This window comes from Lotus japonicus, chromosome 3, assembly GCF_012489685.1.
Source record: "Lotus japonicus ecotype B-129 chromosome 3, LjGifu_v1.2".
Taxonomy (NCBI): Eukaryota; Viridiplantae; Streptophyta; class Magnoliopsida; order Fabales; family Fabaceae; genus Lotus; species Lotus japonicus.
The window spans coordinates 56,921,199-56,934,851 of NC_080043.1; the positions used below are offsets into that span (position 1 = coordinate 56,921,199).

Below are 13,653 nucleotides of genomic sequence, written 5' to 3' on the forward strand. Positions count from 1 at the left end.
TGTATATGTTTTCGCATTTCCGCTACTTCCTCGGAGAGTTGCTTGTTGGAGGCTATGAGCTTGTCATAAGTTTCCACTTCAAAAGAACTTCTTCGGATTTGGCGTTCATTCTCGGAGTTCATGGCTCTCATCGCCATTTTCTCTATCAAACTCCCCACTTGAAGCCGCGTCCAAGCCAAACCGTGATGAGTATAGTAACCCATCATAGAACTTCGCCACACATTCAGTTTGGGTGAGATTGTGTTGAGGACATTTCCTCAAAAGCTTCTTGAAATGCTCCCAAACCTCATAAAGATTTTCATCTGAGGATTGTGTGAACGTCAAGATGTCATTCTTCAATTTCCTCAAGAGGGACCTTGGGAAGAACCTCGTTGTGAATTTTTCTGCAAGGTCTTCCCAAGTAGTGAGACTCCCTTGAGGTTGTGAATTCAACCATTCCTCTGCTGCGTCCTTCAAAGAGAAGGGAAATAGACTCAACCGGATTGCTTCTGAAGAAACATTCACCACCCGATAAGTGTTGCAATTCCGGATGAACTTCTCCATATGAGCATGAGGATCTTCCGAGGAACCTCCACCATATTGGCTTTGGCTCACCATGTTGATGAATGTCGGTCTCAACTCAAAGTTCCCCACTCCTTCAGGAATGACAATACTTCCGGGATAGTCAAAGCTCATGGACCCCGAAGTTAGTTCCCGAAGAGTTCGGTTGGCATTCTCAACTTCTTGTTCACGCAAGCGGAGGGTGATACCCTCTTGGATCCTTGCCTCAATGTGGGCTTGCATCTCCTCCTCTGTCATGCGGCCACCCATGGTGGTGCCTCTCTTGAAAGCAACCTACGTATGACACTCAACAGAGAAAGATTAGTAGCACCAATTCTAGACAAGTTATAACTTAAAACTTAAACCAAAAATCGCAAAACAATTCCCCGGCAACGACACCAAAAACTTGTTGGTTTTCTGCAAGTGTACAGAATCTACCCGGTTTTAAATTATCGAACCACATGGAATTAGATTGCAAATCCAGTTTAAGATTCAAGTTCAAGGTTGGAAAGCGAGTAAAATTCAGTTTTAATGATCGGTTGTTTCTTGAGTTTGTAAAAAGACAAGTGATCAAGTAATAAAGCTATTGAAATTCAGAGATGAGATTGCCTTGGGTTCTTGCTCAACAAATTCAGTTTTAGCAAACCTTCCTATTCAATTAATCCCGAGTCTCTCCTTGATGTTCTAGCCTAGATAGTCATCTATCGATGCCTCATAAAGAAAACCCTTTCTAATCAAAAGATAGATTCAATTCCTTGATAACCTAAACATTTGTTAGAAGCACTAAGCATGCAATTCAGGCCAACAAACCTCAACCTTTCCTCTATTCCTAGCAGCAAGTATAGAAGAGGTAATCTCACAACAAGTCCCAATTCTATAACAAACTATCGTTATGATTATAGAAAAGTAAAAAGCTAGCATGCATTCAAGCTTGAGAGATAAAGCATAGGAATGAGATTCAAGGGTTTACTCAGAACAACATGAATAGAAAAGGAATGAAAGCTAAAACATCCAAAGTCTTACAAAGAACCCAAAACAAAAGGGGTTTTAGCCAAGCATGGCTATGGAATCCATACAAGAAGATAAAGATGAAACCTGAAACATAGGGCTTAGGGAATGCTCCTCAGGCTCCAGAACTCAAACCCTCTCTTCTAACTTATGAAAATATGATAAAATCACAAAAGGTCCTAAGAAAAATGTCTAAAAACCAATTTATAGGCAAAACAGTCGAGTCTGGGCGCTCAGGCGCCAATTCAGAGCGCCTGAGCGCCAATTCCAGCCAAAAACATGCTCTCTGGAAGGTAATTGGCGCCTAGGCGCCAATTCCCATCGCCTAGGCGCCAATTCCAGCAACCTGACAAAACATAACTAGCGCCTAGGCACCAATTCTCAGCGTCTAGGCGCTAATGCTCGCTGGAAAAGACTTTTTAGCTTCTTGTAACTCCTCTTCCAAGCCTCTTTAAGTCCTCCTTCAATTCCAAGCTCCTTGGCCTTCTTTCACCTTCAGTTCCTGATCTGCAAACTTAACCAACAAGCCAAGTAAAATTCCAGAAGCTCAAAGAGCTTATTAGCACAAGAGATCCTTCAATTAACACAATAAAACCATGCAAGTCCTAAACTTACTTAAAATGCAAGAAAACTCCCTATAAAACTACAAAATTATCAAAACGAAGTAAAGACTCAAAGAAAGATAAAAATGCATGAGAATGCATGAAACACTACATGAGACTCAACAAAAAGACTCAAAACAAAGAAAGAAATGACCCTAAAAACACCACTAAACAAGGGTCATCAGTACCGTACCTCATCTCTATGTTCTTGGATAGAACATTTGGCGCCGTCTGTGGGGATCGGTAGACTTCGATTCCCGGACTATGTGGATTGTGATTTGTTCGAGAGAAATCTGATTTTCTGTGCAATTTTATTTGAATTTTGGACGAAGATCTGGAGCAGACGCATGGCTCCCCACCGCGCAAGGAGGTTGCGCCGTGAAAAGGTGCACCGTGCACGAGGTGATGACGTCTGTTGGTAAATCCGCAAGTGTACGAATCCACCCGGTTTTAATTATCGAACCACGGGGATTGTGAGTGAATAAATTCAGTTCAAGCCTTGAGTATGAAGGTTTGTTTTATTGAGATGATGAAACGTCGAAGTAGTAAAAAGGGAAAATAAACATAAACTCAGAAAAGAACATGCTTTGGATCCTTGCTCAACTAGACAATTCAAGCACATCATTCTAAGCACATGTTCTCATGAATCTCTCCTTGATGCTATAGCCTAAGCAACTACCTATCGATGCCTCGCTTAGATAATTCTTTCAAACCAAAAGATAAGCCCAATTCCTTGTGTACTTAAACATTTGTATGAAGCTTTAAGATTATAAAGTTCAGGCCAACAAACCCCAAAACTTCCTCTATTCCTAGTAGCAAGCATAGAAGGGGTAATCCCAAATCGGTTCCCTAATCTATAAAAAAATTTCGTTCTGATTATAGAAAAGCATAAAGCAAGCATGCATACAAGCTTAGATTAATATTCAGAAAATGGGATTCAAGGAAAGAAGAAGATCATGTGGGAAAGAACTTAAGATTATAACTCAATTATGAAAAGTCTTACATGAAAATCAAAGCATAAGAAGAGAGATTAGCCAAGCATGGCAAGACTAATAACCTGAATTACAATCTTGGAAGTCTCCTCTCACTCTCCTAGATGTTCGTCTCCTTCTAAACTTATGTAAAAATGGAATGAGTATCAAAGATTACAAAAGAAAACCACTAAAAACCTATTTATAGGCAAAATAAACGAGTCTGAGCGCTCAGGCGCCAATTAAGCACGCATGAGCGCCAATTCAGAGTGAAAACATGGCCTCTGGAAGGCAATTGGCGCCTAGGCTCCAATTAAGCATGCCTAGGCGCCAATTCCAAAATCCTGGAAATAGCAATTGGCGCCTAGGCGCTCTGAACTCGCTGGAAAACCTTTAAAACTTCCTATTTACTCCTCTTTAAGCCTCCTTTCAATACTCCAAGCCTCTTGACCTTCTCCCTTCATCAGTTTCAGACTTGGTAACTTAAGCACAAAGCAAAGGAAATATCTAGGAGCTCCAAGAGTTTATTAGCAAAGACAACCCTCAATTAAAATAAAAAAGATATGCAAGTCCAAAACTTACTTAAAATGCAAGAAAGGTCCCTATAAATTACAAATTTACCAAAACAAAGTAAAAACACAAATAATGATAAGAATGCATGAAACACTACATGAGACACAAGAAAAAGACTCAAAACTAGCAAGGAAAAACCCTAATAAACATCATATAAATCCGGGTCATCACACCACTATACTCAACGACAGCTCGCCCTTGAGCGTCACTAAGATGAGCTTGCCCTCAAGCACAAAGAATTACTCCCAACACACATGCCAAAAGAGGGATACATTTTTCAGAAAACCGAGTGATCAAGTGAATGCAGTTAGTTCCAAGAGAAACATACAACAATGAACATCGTGCGACTTTTAGACAAAGAGGAATTAGAGTCCACTATGAGAAGCATTTAGAACTAACATCCTAGCATGAGACAATTGTTTAGTGCACTGAGCACACACGCAAGTTCATAGGTTTTGAGAATCATTCACTCAAGAGCAACTAAAGTTGACAATGCATTATTCATTGAAACTTCAAACGGGTTATGATGTTGGCTAGGTAAAGCACAAGGTAGGTGGTCCCTAACGAAGACTAAGGCTGCACAAAATTTGAGTATGGTCCTTCATGAAAACCGGAACTTAAAGCAATTGATACTTAGCACACAAGTCTCTCAACCCCCTTTTGTTTTAGAATTTTTTCTTTTTTTTGGAACTCCACCCATTCCATGGAGTTCAATTTTTTTCTTTTGACTTATTTTTTGGAACTCCATCCACCCTATGGAGTTCATTTTCTCTTTTGAATTTTCTCAAATTTTTCTTTGGGGCAAGAGACAATTGCACTTTTCATAAACTAGCTCCATTAAGATTTAAGGACCACAACTCCACATTGAATCCAACCAATCATCCAGCCCAAATAACAAAGGTAACAAAGAATTCTCCATAAGGCTCAAAAGGGTCGACTAGGGACAAAGATGTTATAAAACAAATTCTAAAGTCTAAGAAAACCTACCAATCTCAAAGATGCAAGTCTCAGAGAGCTACTCTCAAGGGTGCACAAAATGAAACACAGAACCAAGAAGTGCAAGTGAGTAAGGATCCTTCAGAGAAATTATATAGTGAAGGGTCAAAGATGGATCCTTGTGGACTCACATCAACTCTATCCTCAAGTCAACACATAGAAGACCAAAGTCTCATCCTCTCTTTCCTAAACATACAATCACTCCCCAAAAGAAAGCACAAAGTATCCACTTAAAAATATTTTCAAAACAGGCATCATGTGAGTGAGCAAGACTTGGGAACATGTCATTTGAGTAAAGGGTATAAAGACTATGGTATAAAAGACTCTATATAAAAATGCATGATCAAAAAGATAAACAAAATCTACAAAAGAAAAATATGCAAAAATGCATGGACTAAAACTCAAAGCAAGAAAAGAACCTCCTTTCAAGTGATTGAGTGCTTCCAAGTGTTCTCCAGTGGTTTTTATTTCCTGAATAACTAACAGAAGAAACAAAAACTCAAACCTGAAAAAAAAACATGGGTTGACTCCCTTTCAGCCCTAAGTTATAGTCTTAGGTAGACTATACTTCAAACTCGTAACTCAAACCAAAAATCACAAACAATCCCCGACAACGGCGCTAGAAACTTGTTGGTAAATCCGCAAGTGTACGAATCCACCCGGTTTTAAATATCGAACCACAGGGATTGTGAGTGAATAAATTCAGTTCAAGCCTTGAGTATGAATGTTTGTTTTATTGAGATGATGAAACGTCGAAGTAGTAAAAAGGGAAAATAAACATAAACTCAGAAAAGAACATGCTTTGGATCCTTGCTCAACTAGACAATTCAAGCACATCATTCTAAGCACATGTTCTCATGAATCTCTCCTTGATGTTATAGCCTAAGCAACTACCTATTGATGCCTCGCTTAGATAATTATTTCAAACCAAAAGATAAGCCCAATTCCTTGTGTACTTAAACATTTGTATGAAGCTTTAAGATTATAAAGTTCAGGCCAACAAACCCCAACCCTTCCTCTATTCCTAGTAGCAAGCATAGAAGGGGTAATCCCAAATCGGTTCCCTAATCTATAACAAACTTCCATTCTGATTATAGAAAAGAATAAAGCAAGCATGCATACAAGCTTAGATTGTTATTCAGAAAATGGGATTCAAGGAAAGAAGAAGATCATGTGGGAAAGAACTTAAGATTATAACTCAAATATGAAAAGTCTTACATGAAAATCAAAGCATAAGAAGAGAGATTAGCCAAGCATGGCAACTTGGCTAATAATCTGAATTACAAGCTTGAAAGCCTCCTCTCACTCTCCTAGATGTTCCTCTCCTTCTAAACTTATGTAAAAATGGAATGGGTATCAAAGATTACAAAAGAAAACCACTAAAAACCTATTTATAGGCAAACTAAACGAGTAAGGGCGCTCAGGCGCCAATTCAGCGTGAAAGCATGGCCTTTGGAAGGCAATTGGTGCCTAGGTGCCAATTAAGCATGCCTAGGCGCCAATTCCAAAATCCTAGAAAAAGCAATTGGCGCCTAGGCGCCAACGGAGCACGCCTAGGCGCTTTGAACTCGCTGGAAAACCTTTAAAACTTCCTCTTTACTCCTCTTTAAGCCTCCCTTCAATACTCCAAGCCTCTTGACCTTCTCCCTTCATCAGTTTCAGACCTGGTAACTTAAGCACAAAGCAAAGGAAATATCTAGGAGCTCCAAGAGTTGATTAGCAAAGAGAACCCTCAATTAAAACAGAAAAGATATGCAAGTCCAAAACTTACTTAAAATGCAAGAAAGGTCCCTATAAACTACAAAATTACCAAAACAAAGTAAAAACACAAATAAAGATAAGAATGCATGAAACACTACATGAGACACAAGAAAAAGACTCAAAACTAGCAAGGAAAAACCCTAATAAACATCATATAAATCCGGGTCATCAACGTCAGACTGCAAAACGATTGTTTACAAGAAGAGTTAAAGTACTATCGCCTCAAGCAGTGTGGTGAAGAAGTGAGGGAAGCCGAGGCCGTCGCAAAGGTCGAGCCGTTCTCAGCGGCGGTGAGAGAGGTGGCTATACCGGATGACATGAGGAGCCATGGGTTGGCAGCGTACAGCGGGCAAACTGATCCAAAGGATCATTTGCTTTATTTCAATATGAAGATGGTAATAAGTGCAGCTTCCGATGTGGTGAAGTGCAGGATGTTCCCATCCACATTTAAGGGCGCGGCAATGGCTTGGTTTATGGCTTTCCTGAGGGGATCTATAGCAAAGTTCTGCGACTTCTCGTCGCAATTCCTTATTCAGTTCTTTGCAAGCAAGATCGAGCCGATAATAATTGAAGATCTGTATGACGTTCGACAGATGGAGCGAGAAACTTTGAAGCAATACGTAAAGCGGTACAGTGATGTGTCCATGAAATTCGAGGAGTCGGAGCCTCAGGTATGCGCACGCGCTTTCAAAAATGGATTGCTGCCGGGAAAGCTTAACAGCAAGCTGAGTCGGAAACCAGCGCACTCGATGACAGAGGCTCGCGCCCGGGCGAGTGCCTACATCCTAGAAGAGGAGGACGACACATTCAAGAGGAAACGCGTAAAGGCGGAAAAAGTAAGCGGCCGAAGGAATGTGTCACTGGCGGGAAAACTGATACGAAGAAAGGAAGCAACTAGTACACGAAAAGACAAGGAGGTCGTGCAATTTGTTGAGAAAGTCGAAGGGAAGGAACCCTGTTCAAGAAAGGAGGATGTTGAACGTCTACGCCCGCGGCGGACAACTGGCCCTCGCCGGCGTGGGAGGCCAAAGAGGTGCTCGAACGAAGAATTGGCAAAGTTGCTCCAAGAGGTGGAGTTGATGCAAGCAGTCGAGAATGGAAAAAACGGAATTCAGTCAGGGCGAGGGGTGGAAGGCCGGACAAAGTGGTGCAAATATCACCACTTGGAAGGCCATGACACTAGTGACTGTTTTACGTTGAAAGGCAAAGTCGGAAGGCTGATCAGAGCGAGGCGATCACAAGCAACAGACCGCGAATCAGACAAGGACCAACAGGGCGGCCGTCGGCGAGCGCTAGCAGCAGGAAGGAAGAGGACGAAAAAGGCAAGGAAGAAAGGAGCTGAAGAAACTTTCAACAACGATGTCAAGTCGTCAGTTGAAACGATCAACACAATCGCAGGAGGCTTCGGCGAGGGCGTCAGCAGGTTGACGGCGAGACAAAAGCATGAGTAGGCGGTAGCATCGGTACAAGAGTATTCGGCCCAATTTGGTTGTCAACACCCAGATATAGTGATATCGTCGGCATATTTTGAGGGGATAAAGACGCACAAAGATGATCCAATGGTGGTAATGGTAAGAATCAATGGCTTTAATGTGCAAAGAGTGCTTATGGACCAGGGCAGTTCCGCAGATATCATTTACGGAGATGAATTTGATCAGCTGGGTTTAACGGACAAAGATTTGAAGTCGTACACAGGGACCCTAGTAGGTTTCTCTGGGAAACAGGTCCAGGTGCGCGGTTACGTGGATTTGTTTACGGTCTTCGGGGTTGGCGAAAACGCTGAACTTCTGCGCATATGGTATTTGGTCTTGCAGGTTGTGGCGGCATACAATGTCATCATAGGACGGAACACGCTGAATCGCCTCTGCGCAATGATATCAATGGCTCACCTGGCGGTAAAGTACCCACTGATTTGCGGTAAAGTAGGGAAAATCGCAGTAGATCAGCGAGGGGCGAGGGAATTCTACAGCAACTGCCTTAGTTTATATGGTAAAAAGGGGGTTAATGATGGGCACAGTGTAAGATCAAGTTTTGATCGAGGAGTACAACTCTATGTTTTGATGATTACAAGTTAACATTTTAGTATGAACAATTATGGTACTCTAACGTGTTTTTCTGAGTGTGCTATTTACAGGCTCTGACATCAATTCAATCTCACACAAATCAGAAGCACTGTGCATAAAGAGTGACCCAAGCAACGCTTTCGCAACATCTATGTTCACTCTGAACAGTAGAAATGCTTCAGAAGATCTGAAGTCACACAAGCTCTGATATGGACTCAGTCACTTGAAGTTCTGAAGATCCAGACGGTCTGACAACCAAGAAACTCTAAAGGTTCAGATGTTCTGATGGTGTAGAAGACTCTGAAGATCCAGAAGCTGAAAAGTGGAAACTCTGATGTCCAGAAGCAAGATGACTCTGAAGACCATGTACTTCCCTCTGAGTTCAGAATCAGAAGATAAAACGGTCAGAGGATCTGTGCTTCCCTCTGACTCTGATCAACGAGCTTCACAAGTTCCAACATGAAGCATTCCCCTGATCAGAAGTCTATTAGGTTTAAAGGTCAAGTCACTATCCAAGTACAAAAGCAAATGTACTATCCTGACGACCTACCTAACATTCTCAGCCACAGCAGAAGCTGGAATTTCCAGAACTGCCCTCCAACGGTAGCATTTCCATGCAGCGTTCAAACCCTAATCCTTGGAGTATAAATAGAGGCTGAAGATTGAAAGATGCGGTTGGAAGAATTACACACGCGCAAGCTATATTCAAACTTTCTAAGCATTCTTTCATCTGAATTCATTGTGTTTACTCTTAGCTTTTCAGAAGCAAATTCTTTGTAAACATTCCTTCTTAAACAGTTGTTTAGTTACCTTTAGGAGATCAAGTTTGATCGGATCCTAGAGAAGACTAAGAGAGTGAATCTTAGTGTGAGCTAAGTCAGTGTAATTGTTAGTCACTTGTAGGTTTCAACTGCAGTTGTAACATTTACCTGATTAGTGAATTGCCTTCATTCTAAGAAGGAAGAAATCACCTTAATGGGTGGACTGGATTAGCTTGAGTGATTCATCAAGTGAACCAGGATAAAATCCTTGTGTGCTTTTCTATCTCTTACCTTAAGCACTTTGTTCTCGAAAGATTTGATAAAATCTTTAAGGTGGAAGTTTTATTCTAAAAACGTTATTCAAACCCCCCCCCCCCTTTCTACCGTTTTTCATACCTTCAATTGGTATCAAAGCGCAAGTTCTGATTACCACACCTAACAGTTTTCAGTGATCCGGGCCGGTGTGAAAAACAATGGCTACCACCAGTGAAAAGCAAAAAGATGGTTACAATGCAAAGCCTCCCATGTTCGATGGTCAAAGGTTCGAATATTGGAAAGATAGACTTGAAAGTTTCTTTCTGGGTTTCGATGCAGATCTCTGGGATATTATTGTGGATGGCTATGAGCGTCCAGTTGATGCAGAAGGCAAGAAGATCCCAAGGTCAGAGATGACTGCAGATCAAAAGAAGCTTTACTCACAACATCACAAAGCTAGAGCAATTCTTCTAAGTGCTATCTCTTATGAAGAGTACCAGAAGATTACAGATCGTGAGTATGCTAAGGGCATCTTTGAATCCCTGAATATGTTGAAGGTATGAAAAACGGTAGAAAGGGGGCGTTTGAATAACGTTTTTAGAATAAAACTTCCACCTTAAAGATTTTAACAAATCTTTCGAGAACTAAGTGCTTAAGATAAGAGATAGAAAAGCACACAAGGATTTTATCCTGGTTCACTTGATAAATCCCTCAAGCTAATCCAGTCCACCCGTTAAGGTGATTTCTTCCTTCTTAGAATGAAGGCAATGCACTAATCAGGTAAATGTTACAACTGCACTTGAAACCTACAAGTGACTAACAATTACACTGACTTAGCTCACACTAAGATTCACTCTCTTAGTCTTCTCTAGGATCCGATCAAACTTGATCTCCTAAAGGTAACTAAACAACTGTTTAAGAAAGAATGTTTACAAAGAATTTGCTTCTGAAAAGCTAAGAGTAAACACAATGAATTCAGATGAAAGAATGCTTAGAAGGTTTTGAATATAGCTTGCGCGTGTGAGATTCTTCCAACCGCATCTTTCAATCTTCAGCCTCTATTTATACTCCTAGGATTAGGGATTGAATGCTGCATGGAAATGCTACCGTTGGAGGGCAGTTCTGGAAGTTCCAGCTTCTGCTGTGGCTGAGAATGTTAGGTAGGTCGTCAGGATAGTACATTTGCTTTTGTACTTGGATAGTGACTTGACCTTTATGTAAGATCAAGGTTTGATCAGTGGTTGCATCTCTATGTTTTGATGATTACAATTAAGGTTTGTGATGATGAACAATTGTGGTACCCTAACGTTTGTCTTTTTAAGTTGTGACAAACAGGTTCTGAATCTGACCCAAGCCTATTCGTTCAGAAGAAGAAGAACCAAGGGCTACTAAAAAGAGAGCTCATTAACCTACCATGTTCGTTCTGAACAGTGGCAAATACCTCAGAAGCTCTGAAGATGGAAGCTCTCAAGAAGATCTGAAGAACTCAAGTCAGAAGTTCTGAAGACCAGATGTTCCAGTGGAACGGTCCAGAAGCAGAAGACTCAAGTTCTGAAGATTTACAAGAAGTTGGTTCTGAAGGCCCAAGCTATTCTAGCTCTGACGATCAGAAGTTCTGAGGAACTCGTTCAGTAGCAGAAGTTGCAAGGTCAGAAGAATCCAAGCTTCTATCTGACGATGATCAGAAGCTTCATCAACGTTCATCTGAAGCTCCTTCATCTCAAGTCAACTGGTGAAAGGACAGGTCGCTATCACAGTACAACGTCGTACAAGTCTCAGTCTGTCCGCCACCTACCTTGTACAGCCTAGCAGTCTGATATTACAGAATTGCCACTCCAACGGATAAAACCCTAGCAACGGCTACATCACAAGCCTTGGAGTATATAAAGGCTGAAGGAAGAAGAAAGAAAAAAAAACCGTGCTGAAAATATTCAACATATACGAACCATTCTCTTAGCATTATTTCTTCACTGTTCTTAAACATCTGAGTTTACTATTCGCTTGTTAGAAGCACTCATTGTAAACCCGAAACCTTTTACATCATATTGTAAAGTTCATCAAGAGACCAAGGTTGGTCGGATCTGGAGAGGACTAAATCAAGGCTGATTCAGTATTTAGCTAGTCTTAAGAGGATTGGTAGATCAGCTTCTTAAGAGGATACTAGTGAGAAAATCAGTGTACTGTTAGTCACTTAGCAGGTTGCAAAGTGCAGTTGTATCACTCATTGATTTTAGTGGATTGCCTTCATCAGAAGAAGGAAGAAATCACCTTCACAGGTGGACTGGATTAGCTTGAGCTTTTATCTCAAGTGAACCAGGATAAAATACTCGTGTGCTTTACTTCCTATCATTCAGCACTTAGTTTTTATCTTTGAGTTTTGAAAAAGGCCAAAAGTTTACCCGAGATACAAAAACTCTATTCAAACCCCCCCCCCTTTCTAGTGTTTTTCGCACCTTCAATTGGTATCAGAGCCTGGTTCTGATTTTAACACCTAACAGTGTTCAGTGATCCAGAACCTTGTGTGAAAAACAAACAATGACCCAAGCCAATACTTCCGCTGACAACAACAACAACAACAATCAACTCAGAGCACCAATCTTTGATGGTGAAAAGTTTGAGTACTGGAAAGATAGAATAGAATGTTATTTCCTTGGTACTGACCCAGATCTCTGGGATATGGTCATTGAAGGCTATACTGATCCAGTAGATGCTTCAGGTGTGAAGATCCCTCGTTCTGAAATGACTGACGCTCAGAAGAAGCGTTTCAAGGATCATCACAAGGCGAAGTCCATGCTATTCAGCTCAATATCATATATTGAGTATGAGAAGATCTCTGACAAAGAAACTGCTAAATCCATCTTTGACTCCTTGGTCATGACGCATGAAGGAAATGAAGAGGTCAAGGAAACCAAGGCTCTTGCTCTCATACAACAATATGATGGAATCTGGTGAAACCGTTGAGGAGATGTACTCAAGATTTCAAACTCTGATTGCTGGAATCAGAGTGCTAAACAAGGGCTACTCTACTGGTGATCATGTCAAGAAGATTATCAGAAGTTTGCCTAAGGAGTGGAGAGCTTTTGTCACTGCACTGAAACTCTCCAGAAATTTGAACTCTCTGAAGTTAGAAGAGCTCGTGAGTCATCTCAGAAGCCATGAGATTGAACTCAAAGGAGACAAGCCTCAGAAGAAAGACAAGTCCATTGCTCTTAAGTCAAAGTCTGACAAAGCAAAAGCCTATCAGGCAGAAGAGGAAAATTCATCTGAAGAGCTATCAGATGCGTCTGATGATGAAGAGCTGTCTCTTTTCACAAAGAGGTTAAGCAAACTCTGGAAGAACAGAAATATCAAGGGCAAAGGACCAAAGAAAAGTTCAGGAAGATATGAATCTTCATCTGGTCAGAAGAAGTCATCTGGAAAGGAAGTCACTTGCTTCGAGTGCAAGGAATCTGGGCACTACAAGAGTGACTGTCCCAAGCTCAAGAAGGATAAGAGACCAAGAAAAGTCTTCAAGAAGAAAGCTCTCATAACCTTTGATGCAACTGATTCTGATGAAGCTGAGTCAGAAGAAGATGAAGCTGTGGAGGCTCTAATGGCTACCACTAGCAAAGGTGCTGGAGCTTCAGAAGATGATTCAGACTCTGAGGATGATGATGAGGTATTCTCTAACTTTTCTCTATCTGAGCTAAGAACTGCCTTATCTGAAATAATGAAGAAACATGATATTCTGCTAAATAAGCATAAAGAACTCAAAAAGAAATATGCTGCTAAAACCAGTTCTATAGAAGTTCATGAGAAGTCAGTCTCTGAACTCATGGATGAAAACTATATTCTTGTTAATGACAATGCTGTTCTTCGTGCTAAAAATGATGTGCTAGAAGATCAACTTGCATCATCTGATGTTAAGTATGAGACAAAATATGAGAAAGCGTTTCAAAAGTTCCTTGCAAAGGGCATAGACAGAAGTCTTATGGCTTCAATGATCTATGGCATGAGCAGAAATGGGAACAATGGCCTTGGCTACTTTCAATCCATGGAAGATAAGTCATCTGAGCCCAAACGCGAACCATTGCATAAGCATTTCGTTCCCGCTGGCACGGTCATTCCAGAGAAGGTTAAACCA

General features: G+C 41.0%; 1 non-coding gene across 1 annotated transcript; it reads left to right on the forward strand.

The window, feature by feature from the left end:
• Positions 1 to 235: 235 nt before the first annotated feature.
• On the forward strand, positions 236 to 342 carry LOC130709634 (small nucleolar RNA R71). Its single transcript, XR_009010113.1, has one exon. It is a non-coding gene; the product is annotated as a small nucleolar RNA R71 (small nucleolar RNA).
• Positions 343 to 13,653: the final 13,311 nt, after the last annotated feature.